This window comes from Asterias rubens, unplaced genomic scaffold (assembly GCF_902459465.1).
Source record: "Asterias rubens unplaced genomic scaffold, eAstRub1.3, whole genome shotgun sequence".
Lineage (NCBI taxonomy): Eukaryota > Metazoa > Echinodermata > Asteroidea > Forcipulatida > Asteriidae > Asterias > Asterias rubens.
In genome coordinates, this window is record NW_022985712.1 from 77960 (window position 1) to 90011 (window position 12052).

General features: G+C 43.7%; 42 non-coding genes and 14 pseudogenes across 42 annotated transcripts; all 56 read right to left on the reverse strand.

The window, feature by feature from the left end:
- Positions 1-19: 19 nt before the first annotated feature.
- On the reverse strand, positions 20-138 carry LOC117306132. The gene has a single exon (XR_004520880.1). It is a non-coding gene; the product is annotated as a 5S ribosomal RNA (ribosomal RNA).
- A 76-nt stretch (positions 139-214) lies between these two features.
- Positions 215-333, reverse strand: LOC117306160 (annotated as a pseudogene).
- A 75-nt stretch (positions 334-408) lies between these two features.
- Positions 409-526, reverse strand: LOC117306212 (annotated as a pseudogene).
- Positions 527-604: 78 nt separating this feature from the next.
- Positions 605-723, reverse strand: LOC117306152 (annotated as a pseudogene).
- A 78-nt stretch (positions 724-801) lies between these two features.
- On the reverse strand, positions 802-920 carry LOC117306080. The gene has a single exon (XR_004520830.1). It is a non-coding gene; the product is annotated as a 5S ribosomal RNA (ribosomal RNA).
- Positions 921-1136: 216 nt separating this feature from the next.
- Positions 1137-1255, reverse strand: LOC117306120. Its single transcript, XR_004520869.1, has one exon. It is a non-coding gene; the product is annotated as a 5S ribosomal RNA (ribosomal RNA).
- A 78-nt stretch (positions 1256-1333) lies between these two features.
- On the reverse strand, positions 1334-1452 carry LOC117306090. The gene has a single exon (XR_004520840.1). It is a non-coding gene; the product is annotated as a 5S ribosomal RNA (ribosomal RNA).
- Positions 1453-1668: 216 nt separating this feature from the next.
- LOC117306178 lies at positions 1669-1787 on the reverse strand (annotated as a pseudogene).
- A 78-nt stretch (positions 1788-1865) lies between these two features.
- On the reverse strand, positions 1866-1984 carry LOC117306081. Its single transcript, XR_004520831.1, has one exon. It is a non-coding gene; the product is annotated as a 5S ribosomal RNA (ribosomal RNA).
- Positions 1985-2063: 79 nt separating this feature from the next.
- LOC117306161 lies at positions 2064-2182 on the reverse strand (annotated as a pseudogene).
- Positions 2183-2262: 80 nt separating this feature from the next.
- Positions 2263-2381, reverse strand: LOC117306088. Its single transcript, XR_004520838.1, has one exon. It is a non-coding gene; the product is annotated as a 5S ribosomal RNA (ribosomal RNA).
- Positions 2382-2462: 81 nt separating this feature from the next.
- Positions 2463-2581, reverse strand: LOC117306248 (annotated as a pseudogene).
- Positions 2582-2659: 78 nt separating this feature from the next.
- Positions 2660-2778, reverse strand: LOC117306061. The gene has a single exon (XR_004520811.1). It is a non-coding gene; the product is annotated as a 5S ribosomal RNA (ribosomal RNA).
- Positions 2779-2858: 80 nt separating this feature from the next.
- Positions 2859-2977, reverse strand: LOC117306285. Its single transcript, XR_004520909.1, has one exon. It is a non-coding gene; the product is annotated as a 5S ribosomal RNA (ribosomal RNA).
- Positions 2978-3056: 79 nt separating this feature from the next.
- LOC117306075 lies at positions 3057-3175 on the reverse strand. Its single transcript, XR_004520825.1, has one exon. It is a non-coding gene; the product is annotated as a 5S ribosomal RNA (ribosomal RNA).
- An 80-nt stretch (positions 3176-3255) lies between these two features.
- On the reverse strand, positions 3256-3374 carry LOC117306031. The gene has a single exon (XR_004520782.1). It is a non-coding gene; the product is annotated as a 5S ribosomal RNA (ribosomal RNA).
- Positions 3375-3454: 80 nt separating this feature from the next.
- LOC117306239 lies at positions 3455-3573 on the reverse strand. Its single transcript, XR_004520895.1, has one exon. It is a non-coding gene; the product is annotated as a 5S ribosomal RNA (ribosomal RNA).
- An 80-nt stretch (positions 3574-3653) lies between these two features.
- Positions 3654-3772, reverse strand: LOC117306066. The gene has a single exon (XR_004520816.1). It is a non-coding gene; the product is annotated as a 5S ribosomal RNA (ribosomal RNA).
- Positions 3773-3852: 80 nt separating this feature from the next.
- On the reverse strand, positions 3853-3971 carry LOC117306149 (annotated as a pseudogene).
- A 78-nt stretch (positions 3972-4049) lies between these two features.
- On the reverse strand, positions 4050-4168 carry LOC117306050. Its single transcript, XR_004520800.1, has one exon. It is a non-coding gene; the product is annotated as a 5S ribosomal RNA (ribosomal RNA).
- An 80-nt stretch (positions 4169-4248) lies between these two features.
- On the reverse strand, positions 4249-4367 carry LOC117306134. Its single transcript, XR_004520882.1, has one exon. It is a non-coding gene; the product is annotated as a 5S ribosomal RNA (ribosomal RNA).
- A 77-nt stretch (positions 4368-4444) lies between these two features.
- Positions 4445-4563, reverse strand: LOC117306140 (annotated as a pseudogene).
- Positions 4564-4639: 76 nt separating this feature from the next.
- Positions 4640-4758, reverse strand: LOC117306219 (annotated as a pseudogene).
- An 80-nt stretch (positions 4759-4838) lies between these two features.
- Positions 4839-4957, reverse strand: LOC117306065. Its single transcript, XR_004520815.1, has one exon. It is a non-coding gene; the product is annotated as a 5S ribosomal RNA (ribosomal RNA).
- Positions 4958-5037: 80 nt separating this feature from the next.
- LOC117306130 lies at positions 5038-5156 on the reverse strand. Its single transcript, XR_004520878.1, has one exon. It is a non-coding gene; the product is annotated as a 5S ribosomal RNA (ribosomal RNA).
- Positions 5157-5231: 75 nt separating this feature from the next.
- LOC117306274 lies at positions 5232-5350 on the reverse strand (annotated as a pseudogene).
- A 78-nt stretch (positions 5351-5428) lies between these two features.
- On the reverse strand, positions 5429-5547 carry LOC117306082. The gene has a single exon (XR_004520832.1). It is a non-coding gene; the product is annotated as a 5S ribosomal RNA (ribosomal RNA).
- Positions 5548-5763: 216 nt separating this feature from the next.
- On the reverse strand, positions 5764-5882 carry LOC117306122. The gene has a single exon (XR_004520871.1). It is a non-coding gene; the product is annotated as a 5S ribosomal RNA (ribosomal RNA).
- Positions 5883-5960: 78 nt separating this feature from the next.
- Positions 5961-6079, reverse strand: LOC117306091. The gene has a single exon (XR_004520841.1). It is a non-coding gene; the product is annotated as a 5S ribosomal RNA (ribosomal RNA).
- Positions 6080-6295: 216 nt separating this feature from the next.
- LOC117306179 lies at positions 6296-6414 on the reverse strand (annotated as a pseudogene).
- A 78-nt stretch (positions 6415-6492) lies between these two features.
- On the reverse strand, positions 6493-6611 carry LOC117306083. The gene has a single exon (XR_004520833.1). It is a non-coding gene; the product is annotated as a 5S ribosomal RNA (ribosomal RNA).
- A 79-nt stretch (positions 6612-6690) lies between these two features.
- On the reverse strand, positions 6691-6809 carry LOC117306216. Its single transcript, XR_004520893.1, has one exon. It is a non-coding gene; the product is annotated as a 5S ribosomal RNA (ribosomal RNA).
- A 78-nt stretch (positions 6810-6887) lies between these two features.
- Positions 6888-7006, reverse strand: LOC117306133. The gene has a single exon (XR_004520881.1). It is a non-coding gene; the product is annotated as a 5S ribosomal RNA (ribosomal RNA).
- Positions 7007-7085: 79 nt separating this feature from the next.
- Positions 7086-7205, reverse strand: LOC117306259 (annotated as a pseudogene).
- Positions 7206-7283: 78 nt separating this feature from the next.
- On the reverse strand, positions 7284-7402 carry LOC117306062. The gene has a single exon (XR_004520812.1). It is a non-coding gene; the product is annotated as a 5S ribosomal RNA (ribosomal RNA).
- Positions 7403-7482: 80 nt separating this feature from the next.
- On the reverse strand, positions 7483-7601 carry LOC117306257. Its single transcript, XR_004520897.1, has one exon. It is a non-coding gene; the product is annotated as a 5S ribosomal RNA (ribosomal RNA).
- Positions 7602-7680: 79 nt separating this feature from the next.
- On the reverse strand, positions 7681-7799 carry LOC117306041. Its single transcript, XR_004520792.1, has one exon. It is a non-coding gene; the product is annotated as a 5S ribosomal RNA (ribosomal RNA).
- Positions 7800-7879: 80 nt separating this feature from the next.
- LOC117306042 lies at positions 7880-7998 on the reverse strand. The gene has a single exon (XR_004520793.1). It is a non-coding gene; the product is annotated as a 5S ribosomal RNA (ribosomal RNA).
- Positions 7999-8076: 78 nt separating this feature from the next.
- Positions 8077-8195, reverse strand: LOC117306250. Its single transcript, XR_004520896.1, has one exon. It is a non-coding gene; the product is annotated as a 5S ribosomal RNA (ribosomal RNA).
- Positions 8196-8275: 80 nt separating this feature from the next.
- LOC117306067 lies at positions 8276-8394 on the reverse strand. Its single transcript, XR_004520817.1, has one exon. It is a non-coding gene; the product is annotated as a 5S ribosomal RNA (ribosomal RNA).
- Positions 8395-8474: 80 nt separating this feature from the next.
- On the reverse strand, positions 8475-8593 carry LOC117306117. Its single transcript, XR_004520866.1, has one exon. It is a non-coding gene; the product is annotated as a 5S ribosomal RNA (ribosomal RNA).
- Positions 8594-8671: 78 nt separating this feature from the next.
- Positions 8672-8790, reverse strand: LOC117306051. The gene has a single exon (XR_004520801.1). It is a non-coding gene; the product is annotated as a 5S ribosomal RNA (ribosomal RNA).
- Positions 8791-8870: 80 nt separating this feature from the next.
- LOC117306076 lies at positions 8871-8989 on the reverse strand. The gene has a single exon (XR_004520826.1). It is a non-coding gene; the product is annotated as a 5S ribosomal RNA (ribosomal RNA).
- Positions 8990-9069: 80 nt separating this feature from the next.
- On the reverse strand, positions 9070-9187 carry LOC117306131. Its single transcript, XR_004520879.1, has one exon. It is a non-coding gene; the product is annotated as a 5S ribosomal RNA (ribosomal RNA).
- A 78-nt stretch (positions 9188-9265) lies between these two features.
- Positions 9266-9384, reverse strand: LOC117306060. The gene has a single exon (XR_004520810.1). It is a non-coding gene; the product is annotated as a 5S ribosomal RNA (ribosomal RNA).
- Positions 9385-9463: 79 nt separating this feature from the next.
- Positions 9464-9582, reverse strand: LOC117306106. Its single transcript, XR_004520855.1, has one exon. It is a non-coding gene; the product is annotated as a 5S ribosomal RNA (ribosomal RNA).
- An 81-nt stretch (positions 9583-9663) lies between these two features.
- On the reverse strand, positions 9664-9782 carry LOC117306047. Its single transcript, XR_004520797.1, has one exon. It is a non-coding gene; the product is annotated as a 5S ribosomal RNA (ribosomal RNA).
- Positions 9783-9998: 216 nt separating this feature from the next.
- Positions 9999-10117, reverse strand: LOC117306074. The gene has a single exon (XR_004520824.1). It is a non-coding gene; the product is annotated as a 5S ribosomal RNA (ribosomal RNA).
- A 79-nt stretch (positions 10118-10196) lies between these two features.
- Positions 10197-10315, reverse strand: LOC117306249 (annotated as a pseudogene).
- Positions 10316-10393: 78 nt separating this feature from the next.
- On the reverse strand, positions 10394-10512 carry LOC117306112. The gene has a single exon (XR_004520861.1). It is a non-coding gene; the product is annotated as a 5S ribosomal RNA (ribosomal RNA).
- Positions 10513-10592: 80 nt separating this feature from the next.
- Positions 10593-10711, reverse strand: LOC117306290. The gene has a single exon (XR_004520914.1). It is a non-coding gene; the product is annotated as a 5S ribosomal RNA (ribosomal RNA).
- A 216-nt stretch (positions 10712-10927) lies between these two features.
- Positions 10928-11046, reverse strand: LOC117306116. Its single transcript, XR_004520865.1, has one exon. It is a non-coding gene; the product is annotated as a 5S ribosomal RNA (ribosomal RNA).
- Positions 11047-11126: 80 nt separating this feature from the next.
- LOC117306068 lies at positions 11127-11245 on the reverse strand. The gene has a single exon (XR_004520818.1). It is a non-coding gene; the product is annotated as a 5S ribosomal RNA (ribosomal RNA).
- Positions 11246-11461: 216 nt separating this feature from the next.
- LOC117306183 lies at positions 11462-11580 on the reverse strand (annotated as a pseudogene).
- An 80-nt stretch (positions 11581-11660) lies between these two features.
- Positions 11661-11779, reverse strand: LOC117306296. The gene has a single exon (XR_004520920.1). It is a non-coding gene; the product is annotated as a 5S ribosomal RNA (ribosomal RNA).
- A 79-nt stretch (positions 11780-11858) lies between these two features.
- LOC117306114 lies at positions 11859-11977 on the reverse strand. Its single transcript, XR_004520863.1, has one exon. It is a non-coding gene; the product is annotated as a 5S ribosomal RNA (ribosomal RNA).
- Positions 11978-12052: the final 75 nt, after the last annotated feature.

Here is a 12052-nt window from a genome sequence, read left to right on the forward strand (position 1 = left end):
CTGGAAAAAAAAATAGGAAAGTCTACGGCACCCAGTATTCCCAGGAGGTGTCCCATCCAAGTACTGACTGGGCCTGACGCTTCTTAACTTCAGTGATCAGACGAGAACCGGTGTTTTCAGCGTAGTAAGGCTGTAGACACTAACTACACTTTATGCAGTGGCTTAAGTGTCAAGCCTTAAAGTACAAAAGTGGTATCTCTGAAGAAAAAAAAAATCTCTACGGCACCCAATATTCCAAGGAGGTCTCCCATCCAAGTACTGACTGGGCCTGACGCTGATTAACTTCGGTGATCAGACGAGAACCGGTGTTTTCAGCGTAGTATGGCTGTAGGCACTAACTAAACTTAATGCAGTGGTTTCAGTGTCAAGTCTAAAATTACAAAAGCGGTATCTCTGAAGAAAAAAAAATCTCTACGGCACCCATATTCCAAGGAGGTCTCCGATCCATGTACTGACTGGGCCTGACGCTGCTTAACTTCGGTGATCAGACGAGAACCGGTGTTTTCAGCGTAGTATGGCTGTAGACACTAACTAAACTTAATGCAGTGGTTTAAGTGTCAAGTCTAAAATTACAAAAGTGGTATCTCTGAAGAAAAAAAAGAAAAGTCTACGGCACCCAGTATTCCAAGGAGGTCTCCCATCCAAGTACTGACTGGGCCTGACGCTGCTTAAATTCTGTGATCAGACGAGAACCGGTGTTTTCAGCGTAGTATGGCTGTAAACACTAACTAAACTTAATGCAGTGGTTTAACTGTCAAGTCTAAAACTACAAATGTGGTATCTTTGAGGGGAAAAAAGGAAAGTCTAAGGCACCCAGTATTCCCAGGAGGTCTCCCATCCAAGTACTGACTGGGCCTGACTCTGCTTAACTTCGGTGATCAGACGAGAACCGGTGTTTTCAGCGTAGTATGGCTGTAGACACTAACTACACTTGATGCAGTGGCTTAAGTGTCAAGTCTAGGTTTACAAAAATTGAGTCTTTGAAGAAAAAAATTACGCTGCTTAACTTCGGTGATCAGACGAGAACCGGTGTTTTCAGCGTAGTATGGCTGTAGACACTAACTACACTTTATGCAGTGGCTTAAGTGTCAAGTCTAGGTTTACAAAAGTTGTTTCTCTGAAGAAAAAAAAAGAAAAGTCTACGGCACCCAGTATTGCAAGGAGGTATCCCATCCAAGTACTGACTGGGCCTGACGCTGCTTAACTTCGGTGATCAGACGAGAACCGGTGTTTTCAGCGTAGTATGGCTGTAGACACTAACTAAACTTAATGCAGTGGTTTAAGTGTCAAGTCTAAAATTACAAAAGTGGTATCTCTGAAGAAAAAAAAGAAAAGTCTACGGCACCCAGTATTCCAAGGAGGTCTCCCATCCAAGTACTGACTGGGCCTGACTCTGCTTAACTTCGGTGATCAGACGAGAACCGGTGTTTTCAGCGTAGTACGGCTGTAGACACTAACTACACTGGATGCAGTGGCTTAAGTGTCAAGTCTAGGTTTACAAAAATTGAGTCTTTGAAGAAAAAATTTACACTGCTTAACTTCGGTGATCAGACGAGAACCGGTGTTTTCAGCGTAGTATGGCTGTAGACACTAACTACACTTTATGCAGTGGCTTAAGTGTCAAGTCTAGGTTTACAAAAGTTGTTTCTTTGAAGAAAAAAAAAAAAAAGTCTACGGCACCCAGTATTGCAAGGAGGTATCCAATCCAAGTACTGACTGGGCCTGACGCTGCTTAACTTCGGTGATCAGACGAGAACCGGTGTTTTCAGCGTAGTATGGCTGTAGACACTAACTAAACTTAATGCAGTGGTTTAACTGTCAAGTCTAAAAGTACAAAAGTGGTATCTTTGAGTGAAAAAAAGGAAAGTCTAAGGCACCCAGTATTCCCAGGAGGTCTCCCATCCAAGTACTGACTGGGCCTGACTCTGCTTAACTTCGGTGATCAGACGAGAACCGGTGTTTTCAGCGTAGTATGGCTGTAGACACTAACTACACTTAATGCAGTGGTTTAACTGTCAAGTCTAAAAGTACAAAAGTGGTATCTTTGAGTGAAAAAAAAGGAAAGTCTACGGCACCCAGTATTACCAGGAGGTCTCCCATCCAAGTACTGACTGGGCCTGATGCTGATTTACTTCGGTGATCAGACGAGAACCGGTGTTTTCAGCGTAGTATGGCTGTAGACACTAACTAAACTTAATGCAGTGGTTTATCTGTCAAGTCTAAAAGTACAAAAGTGGTATCTTTGAGGGAAAAAAAAAGGAAAGTCTATGGCACCCAGTATTCCAAGGAGGTCTCCCATCCAAGTACTGACTGGGCCTGACGCTGCTTAACTTCGGTGATCAGATGAGAACCGGTGTTTTTAGCGTAGTATGGCTGTAGACACTAACTAAACTTAATGCAGTGACTTAAGTGTCAGGTCTAGGTTTACAAAAGTTGAGTCTTTCAGGGGAAAAAAAAAGGAAAGTCTATGGCACCCAGAATTGCCAGGAGGTCTCCCATCTAAGTAGTGACTGGGCCTGACGCTGCTTAAATTCTGTGATCAGACGAGAACCGGTGTTTTCAGCGTAGTATGGCTGTAAACACTAACTAAACTTAATGCAGTGGTTTAACTGTCAAGTCTAAAACTACAAATGTGGTATCTTTGAGGGGAAAAAAGGAAAGTCTAAGGCACCCAGTATTCCTAGGAGGTCTCCCATCCAAGTACTGACTGGGCCTGACTCTGCTTAACTTCGGTGATCAGACGAGAACCGGTGTTTTCAGAGTAGTATGGCTGTAGACACTAACTACACTTTATGCAGTGGCCTAAGTGTCAAGTCTAGGTTTACAAAAGTTGTTTCTCTGAAGAAAAAAAATAAGAAAGTCTACGGCACCCAGTATTCCCAGGAGGTCTCCCATCCAAGTACTGACTGGGCCTGACTCTGCTTAACTTCGGTGATCAGACGAGAACCGGTGTTTTCAGCGTAGTATGGCTGTAGACACTAACTACACTTTATGCAGTGGCTTAAGTGTCAAGTCTAGGTTTACAAAAGTTGTTTCTCTGAAGAAAAAAAAAGAAAAGTCTACGGCACCCAGTATTCAAAGGAGGTCTCCCATCCAAGTACTGACTGGGCCTGACGCTGCTTAACTTCGGTGATCAGACGAGAACCGGTGTTTTCAGAGTAGTATGGCTGTAGACACTAACTACACTTTATGCAGTGGCTTAAGTGTCAAGTCTAGGTTTACAAAAGTTGTTTGTCTGAAGAAAAAAAATAGGAAAGTCTACAGCACCCAGTAGTCCCAGGAGGTCTCCCATCCAAGTACTGACTGGGCCTGACGCTGCTTAACTTCGGTGATCAGACGAGAACCGGTGTTTTCAGCGTAGTATGGCTGTAGACACTAACTACACTTTATGCAGTTGCTTAAGTGTCATGTCTAGGTTTACAAAAGTTGTTTCTCTGAAGAAAAAAAATAGGAAAGTCTACGGCACCCAGTATTCCCAGGAGGTCTCCCATCCAAGTACTGACTGGGCCTGACGCTGCTTAACTTCGGTGATCAGACGAGAACCGGTGTTTTCAGCGTAGTATGGCTGTCGACACTAACTAAACTTAATGCAGTGGTTTAACTGTCAAGTTTAAAAGTACAAAAGTGGTATCTTTGAGTGGAAAAAAAAGGAAAGTCTACGGCACCCAGTATTCCCAGGAGGTCTCCCATCCACGTACTGACTGGGCCTGACGCTGATTTACTTCGGTGATCAGATGAGAACCGGTGTTTTCAGCGTAGTATGGCTGTAGACACTAACTAAACTTAATGCAGTTGTTTAACTGTCAAGTCTAAAAGTACAAAAGTGGTATCTTTGAGGGGAAAAAAAAGGAAAGTCTACGGCAACCAGTATTCCAAGGAGGTCTCCCATCCAAGTACTGACTGGGCCTGACGCTGCTTAACTTTGGTGATCAGACGAGAACCGGTGTTTTTAGCGTAGTATGGCTGTAGACACTAACTAAACTTAATGCAGTGACTTAAGTGTCAGGTCTAGGTTTACAAAAGTTGAGTCTTTCAGGGGAAAAAAGGAAAGTCTATGGCACCCAGTATTCCAAGGAGGTCTCCCATCCAAGTACTGACTGGGCCTGACGCTGCTTAACTTCGGTGATCAGACGAGAACCGGTGTTTTCAGCGTAGTATGGCTGTAGACATTAACTACACTTTATGCAGTGGCTTAAGTGTCAAGTCTAGATTTACAAAAGTTGTTTCTCTGAAGAAAAAAAATAGGAAAGTCTACGGCACCCAGTATTCCCAGGAGGTGTCCCATCCAAGTACTGACTGGGCCTGACGCTTCTTAACTTCAGTGATCAGACGAGAACCGGTGTTTTCAGCGTAGTAAGGCTGTAGACACTAACTACACTTTATGCAGTGGCTTAAGTGTCAAGCCTTAAAGTACAAAAGTGGTATCTCTGAAGAAAAAAAAAAATCTCTACGGCACCCAGTATTCCAAGGAGGTCTCCCATCCAAGTACTGACTGGGCCTGACGCTGATTAACTTCGGTGATCAGACGAGAACCGGTGTTTTCAGCGTAGTATGGCTGTAGGCACTAACTAAACTTAATGCAGTGGTTTCAGTGTCAAGTCTAAAATTACAAAAGCGGTATCTCTGAAGAAAAAAAAAATCTCTACGGCACCCCATATTCCAAGGAGGTCTCCGATCCATGTACTGACTGGGCCTGACGCTGCTTAACTTCGGTGATCAGACGAGAACCGGTGTTTTCAGCGTAGTATGGCTGTAGACATTAATTACACTTTATGCAGTGGCTTAAGTGTCAAGTCTAGATTTACAAAAGTTGTTTCTCTGAAGAAAAAAAATAGGAAAGTCTACGGCACCCAGTATTCCCAGGAGGTCTCCCATCCAAGTACTGACTGGGCCTGACGCTGCTTAACTTCAGTGATCAGACGAGAACCGGTGTTTTCAGCGTAGTATGGCTGTAGACACTAACTACACTTTATGCAGTGGCTTAAGTGTCAAGTCTAGATTTACAAAAGTTGTTTCTCTGAAGAAAAAAAATAGGAAAGTCTACGGCACCCATTATTCCCAGGAGGTCTTCCATCCAAGTACTGACTGGGCCTGACGCTGCTTAACTTCGGTGATCAGACGAGAACCGGTGTTTTTAGCGTAGTATGGCTGTAGGCACTAACTAAACTTAATGCAGTGGTTTCAGTGTCAAGTCTAAAATTACAAAAGCGGTATCTCTGAAGAAAAAAAAATCTCTACGGCACCCCATATTCCAAGGAGGTCTCCGATCCATGTACTGACTGGGCCTGACGCTGCTTAAATTCTGTGATCAGACGAGAACCGGTGTTTTCAGCGTAGTATGGCTGTAAACACTAACTAAACTTAATGCAGTGGTTTAACTGTCAAGTCTAAAACTACAAATGTGGTATCTTTGAGGGGAAAAAAGGAAAGTCTAAGGCACCCAGTATTCCCAGGAGGTCTCCCATCCAAGTACTGACTGGGCCTGACTCTGCTTAACTTCGGTGATCAGACGAGAACCGGTGTTTTCAGCGTAGTATGGCTGTAGACACTAACTACACTTGATGCAGTGGCTTAAGTGTCAAGTCTAGGTTTACAAAAATTGAGTCTTTGAAGAAAAAAATTACGCTGCTTAACTTCGGTGATCAGACGAGAACCGGTGTTTTCAGCGTAGTATGGCTGTAGACACTAACTACACTTTATGCAGTGGCTTAAGTGTCAAGTCTAGGTTTACAAAAGTTGTTTCTCTGAAGAAAAAAAAAGAAAAGTCTACGGCACCCAGTATTGCAAGGAGGTATCCCATCCAAGTACTGACTGGGCCTGACGCTGCTTAACTTCGGTGATCAGACGAGAACCGGTGTTTTCAGCGTAGTATGGCTGTAGACACTAACTAAACTTAATGCAGTGGTTTAAGTGTCAAGTCTAAAATTACAAAAGTGGTATCTCTGAAGAAAAAAAAGAAAAGTCTACGGCACCCAGTATTCCAAGGAGGTCTCCCATCCAAGTACTGACTGGGCCTGACTCTGCTTAACTTCGGTGATCAGACGAGAACCGGTGTTTTCAGCGTAGTACGGCTGTAGACACTAACTACACTGGATGCAGTGGCTTAAGTGTCAAGTCTAGGTTTACAAAAATTGAGTCTTTGAAGAAAAAATTTACACTGCTTAACTTCGGTGATCAGACGAGAACCGGTGTTTTCAGCGTAGTATGGCTGTAGACACTAACTACACTTTATGCAGTGGCTTAAGTGTCAAGTCTAGGTTTACAAAAGTTGTTTCTTTGAAGAAAAAAAAAAAAAAGTCTACGGCACCCAGTATTGCAAGGAGGTATCCAATCCAAGTACTGACTGGGCCTGACGCTGCTTAACTTCGGTGATCAGACGAGAACCGGTGTTTTCAGCGTAGTATGGCTGTAGACACTAACTAAACTTAATGCAGTGGTTTAACTGTCAAGTCTAAAAGTACAAAAGTGGTATCTTTGAGTGAAAAAAAGGAAAGTCTAAGGCACCCAGTATTCCCAGGAGGTCTCCCATCCAAGTACTGACTGGGCCTGACTCTGCTTAACTTCGGTGATCAGACGAGAACCGGTGTTTTCAGCGTAGTATGGCTGTAGACACTAACTACACTTGATGCAGTGGCTTAAGTGTCAAGTCTAAATTACAAAAGTGGTATCTCTGAAGAAAAAAAATAGGAAAGTCTACGGCACCCAGTATTCCCAGGAGGTCTCCCATCCAAGTACTGACTGGGCCTGACGCTGATTAACTTCGGTGATCAGACGAGAACCGGTGTTTTCAGCGTAGTATGGCTGTAGACACTAACTAAACTTAATGCAGTGGTTTAAGTGTCAAGTCTAAAATTACAAAAGTGGTATCTCTGAGGAAAAAAAAGGAAAGTCTACGGCACCCAGTATTCCAAGGAGGTCTCCCATCCAAGTACTGACTGGGCCTGACGCTGCTTAACTTCGGTGATCAGACGAGAACCGGTGTTTTCAGCGTAGTATGGCTGTAGACACTAACTACACTTATGCAGTGGCTTAAGTGTCAAGTCTAGGTTTACAAAAGTTGGTTCTTCTGAAGAAAAAAAAAGGAAAGTCTATGGCACCCAGAATTGCCAGGAGGTCTCCCATCTAAGTAGTGACTGGGCCTGACGCTGCTTAACTTCTGTGATCAGACGAGAACCGGTAGTTTTCAGCGTAGTATGGCTGTAAACACTAACTAAACTTAATGCAGTGGTTTAACTGTCAAGTCTAAAACTACAAATGTGGTATCTTTGAGGGAAAAAAAGGAAAGTCTAAGGCACCCAGTATTCCTAGGAGGTCTCCCATCCAAGTACTGACTGGGCCTGACTCTGCTTAACTTCGGTGATCAGACGAGAACCGGTGTTTTCAGAGTAGTATGGCTGTAGACACTAACTACACTTTATGCAGTGGCTTAAGTGTCAAGTCTAGGTTTACAAAAGTTGTTTCTCTGAAGAAAAAAAATAGGAAAGTCTACGGCACCCAGTATTCCCAGGAGGTCTCCCATCCAAGTACTGACTGGGCCTGACGCTGCTTAACTTCGGTGATCAGACGAGAACCGGTGTTTTCAGCGTAGTATGGCTGTAGACACTAACTACACTTTATGCAGTGGCTTAAGTGTCAAGTCTAGGTTTACAAAAGTTGTTTCTCTGAAGAAAAAAAAAGAAAAGTCTACGGCACCCAGTATTCCAAGGAGGTCTCCCATCCAAGTACTGACTGGGCCTGACGCTGCTTAACTTCGGTGATCAGACGAGAACCGGTGTTTTCAGAGTAGTATGGCTGTAGACACTAACTACACTTTATGCAGTGGCTTAAGTGTCAAGTCTAGGTTTACAAAAGTTGTTTCTCTGAAGAAAAAAAATAGGAAAGTCTACAGCACCCAGTAGTCCCAGGAGGTCTCCCATCCAAGTACTGACTGGGCCTGACGCTGCTTAACTTCGGTGATCAGACGAGAACCGGTGTTTTCAGCGTAGTATGGCTGTAGACACTAACTACACTTTATGCAGTTGCTTAAGTGTCAGTCTAGGTTACAAAAGTTGTTTCTCTGAAGAAAAAAAATAGGAAAGTCTACGGCACCCAGTATTCCCAGGAGGTCTCCCATCCAAGTACTGACTGGGCCTGACGCTGCTTAACTTCGGTGATCAGACGAGAACCGGTGTTTTCAGCGTAGTATGGCTGTCGACACTAACTAAACTTAATGCAGTGGTTTAACTGTCAAGTCTAAAAGTACAAAAGTGGTATCTTTGAGTGGAAAAAAAAGGAAAGTCTACGGCACCCAGTATTCCCAGGAGGTCTCCCATCCACGTACTGACTGGGCCTGACGCTGATTTACTTCGGTGATCAGATGAGAACCGGTGTTTTCAGCGTAGTATGGCTGTAGACACTAACTAAACTTAATGCAGTGGTTTAACTGTCAAGTCTAAAAGTACAAAAGTGGTATCTTTGAGGGGAAAAAAAAGGAAAGTCTACGGCAACCAGTATTCCAAGGAGGTCTCCCATCCAAGTACTGACTGGGCCTGACGCTGCTTAACTTCGGTGATCAGACGAGAACCGGTGTTTTTAGCGTAGTATGGCTGTAGACACTAACTAAACTTAATGCAGTGACTTAAGTGTCAGGTCTAGGTTTACAAAAGTTGAGTCTTTCAGGGGAAAAAAGGAAAGTCTATGGCACCCAGTATTCCAAGGAGGTCTCCCATCCAAGTACTGACTGGGCCTGACGCTGCTTAACTTCGGTGATCAGACGAGAACCGGTGTTTTCAGCGTAGTATGGCTGTAGACATTAACTACACTTTATGCAGTGGCTTAAGTGTCAAGTCTAGATTTACAAAAGTTGTTTCTCTGAAGAAAAAAAATAGGAAAGTCTACGGCACCCAGTATTCCCAGGAGGTCTCCCATCCAAGTACTGACTGGGCCTGACGCTGCTTAACTTCAGTGATCAGACGAGAACCGGTGTTTTCAGCGTAGTATGGCTGTAGACACTAACTACACTTTATGCAGTGGCTTAAGTGTCAAGTCTAGATTTACAAAAGTTGTTTCTCTGAAGAAAAAAAATAGGAAAGTCTACGGCACCCAGTATTCCCAGGAGGTCTTCCATCCAAGTACTGACTGGGCCTGACGCTGCTTAACTTCGGTGATCAGACGAGAACCGGTGTTTTAGCGTAGTATGGCTGTAGACACTAACTAAACTTAATGCATTGACTTAAGTGTCAAGTCTAGGTTTACAAAAGTTGAGTCTTTCAGGGGAAAAAAGGAAAGTCTATGGCACCCAGCATTCCCAGGAGGTCTCCCATCCAAGTACTGACTGGGCCTGACGCTGCTTAACTTCGGTGATCAGACGAGAACCAGTGTTTTCAGCGTAGTATGGCTGTAGACACTAACTAAACTTAATGCAGTGGTTTAACTGTCAAGTCTAAAAGTACAAAAGTGGTATCTTTGAGTGAAAAAAAAGGAAAGTCTACGCCACCCAGTATTCCCAGGAGGTCTCCCATCCAAGTACTGACTGGGCCTGACGCTGATTAACTTCAGTGATCAGACGAGAACCGGTGTTTTCAGCGTAGTATGGCTGTAGACACTAACTAAACTTAATGCAGTGGTTTAACTGTCAAGTCTAAAAGTACAAAAGTGGTATCTTTCAGGGGAAAAAAAAAGGAAAGTCTACGGCACCCAGTATTCCAAGGAGGTCTCCCATCCAAGTACTGACTGGGCCTGACTCTGCTTAACTTCGGTGATCAGACGAGAACCGGTGTTTTCAGCGTAGTATGGCTGTAGACACTAACTACACTTTATGCAGTGGCTTAAGTGTCAAGTCTAGGTTTACAAAAATTGAGTCTTTGAAGAAAAAAATTACGCTGCTTAACTTCGGTGATCAGACGAGAACCGGTGTTTTCAGCGTAGTATGGCTGTAGACACTAACTACACTTTATGCAGTGGCTTAAGTGTCAGGTCTAGGTTTACAAAAGTTGAGTCTTTCAGGGGAAAAAAAGGAAAGTCTATGGCACCCAGTATTCCAAGGAGGTCTCCCATCCAAGTACTAACTGGGCCTGACGCTGCTTAACTTCGGTGATCAGACGAGAACCGGTGTTTTTAGCGTAGTATGGCTGTAGACACTAACTAAACTTAATGCAGTGACTTAAGTGTCAGGTCTAGGTTTACAAAAGTTGAGTCTTTCAGGGGAAAAAAAGGAAAGTCTATGGCACCTAGTATTGCCAGGAGGTCTCCCATCCAAGTAGTGACTGGGCCTGACGCTGCTTAAATTCTGTGATCACACGAGAACCGGTGTTTTCAGCGTAGTATGGCTGTAAACACTAACTAAACTTAATGCAGTGGTTTAACTGTCAAGTCTAAAACTACAAATGTGGTATCTTTGAGGGGAAAAAAGGAAAGTCTAAGGCACCCAGTATTCCTAGGAGGTCTCCCATCCAAGTACTGACTGGGCCTGACTCTGCTTAACTTCGGTGATCAGACGAGAACCGGTGTTTTCAGTGTAGTATGGCTGTAGACACTAACTACACTTTATGCAGTGGCTTAAGTGTCAAGTCTAGGTTTACAAAAGTTGTTTCTCTGAAGAAAAAAAATAGGAAAGTCTACGGCACCCAGTATTCCCAAGAGGTCTCCCATCCAAGTACTGACTGGGCCTGACTCTGCTTAACTTCGGTGATCAGACGAGAACCGGTGTTTTCAGCGTAGTATGGCTGTAGACACTAACTACACTTTATGCAGTGGCTTAAGTGTCAAGTCTAGGTTTACAAAAATTGAGTCTTTGAAGAAAAAAATTACGCTGCTTAACTTCGGTGATCAGACGAGAACCGGTGTTTTCAGCATAGTATGGCTGTAGACACTAACTACACTTTATGCAGTGGCTTAAGTGTCAAGTCTAGGTTTACAAAAGTTGTTTCTCTGAAGAAAAAAAAAGAAAAGTCTACGGCACCCTGTATTCCAAGGAGGTCTCCCATCCAAGTACTGACTGGGCCTGACGCTGCTTAACTTCGGTGATCAGACGAGAACCGGTGTTTTCAGAGTAGTATGGCTGTAGACACTAACTACACTTTATGCAGTGGCTAAAGTGTCAAGTCTAGGTTTACAAAAGTTGTTTCTCTGAAGAAAAAAAATAGGAAAGTCTACAGCACCCAGTAGTCCCAGGAGGTCTCCCATCCAAGTACTGACTGGGCCTGACGCTGCTTAACTTTGGTGATCAGACGAGAACTGGTGTTTTCAGCGTAGTATGGCTGTAGACACTAACTACACTTTATGCAGTGGCTTAAGTGTCAAGTCTAGGTTTACAAAAATTGAGTCTTTGAAGAAAAAAATTACGCTGCTTAACTTCGGTGATCAGACGAGAACCGGTGTTTTCAGCGTAGTATGGCTGTAGACACTAACTACACTTTATGCAGTGGCTTAAGTGTCAGGTCTAGGTTTACAAAAGTTGAGTCTTTCAGGGGAAAAAAAGGAAAGTCTATGGCACCCAGTATTCCCAGGAGGTCTCCCATCCAAGTAGTGACTGGGCCTGACGCTGCTTAAATTCTGTGATCAGACGAGAACCGGTGTTTTCAGCGTAGTATGGCTGTAGACACTAACTACACTTTATGCAGTGGCTTAAGTGTCAAGTCTAGGTTTACAAAAGTTGTTTCTCCGAAGAAAAAAAATACAAAAGTCTACGGCACCCAGTATTCCCAGGAGGTCTCCCATCCAAGTACTGACTGGGCCTGACGCCGCTTAACTTCGGTGATCAGACGAGAACCGGTGTTTTTAGCGTAGTATGGCTGTAGACACTAACTAAACTTAATGCAGTGGTTTAAGTGTCAAGTTTAAAATTACAAAAGTGGTATCTTTGAGTGGAAAAAAAGGAAAGTCTACGGCACCCAGTATTCCCAGGAGGTCTCCCATCCACGTACTGACTGGGCCTGACGCTGATTTACTTTGGTGATCAGATGAGAACCGGTGTTTTCAGCGTAGTATGGCTGTAGACACTAACTAAACTTAATGCAGTGGTTTAACTGTCAAGTCTAAAAGTACAAAAGTGGTATCTTTGAGGGGAAAAAAA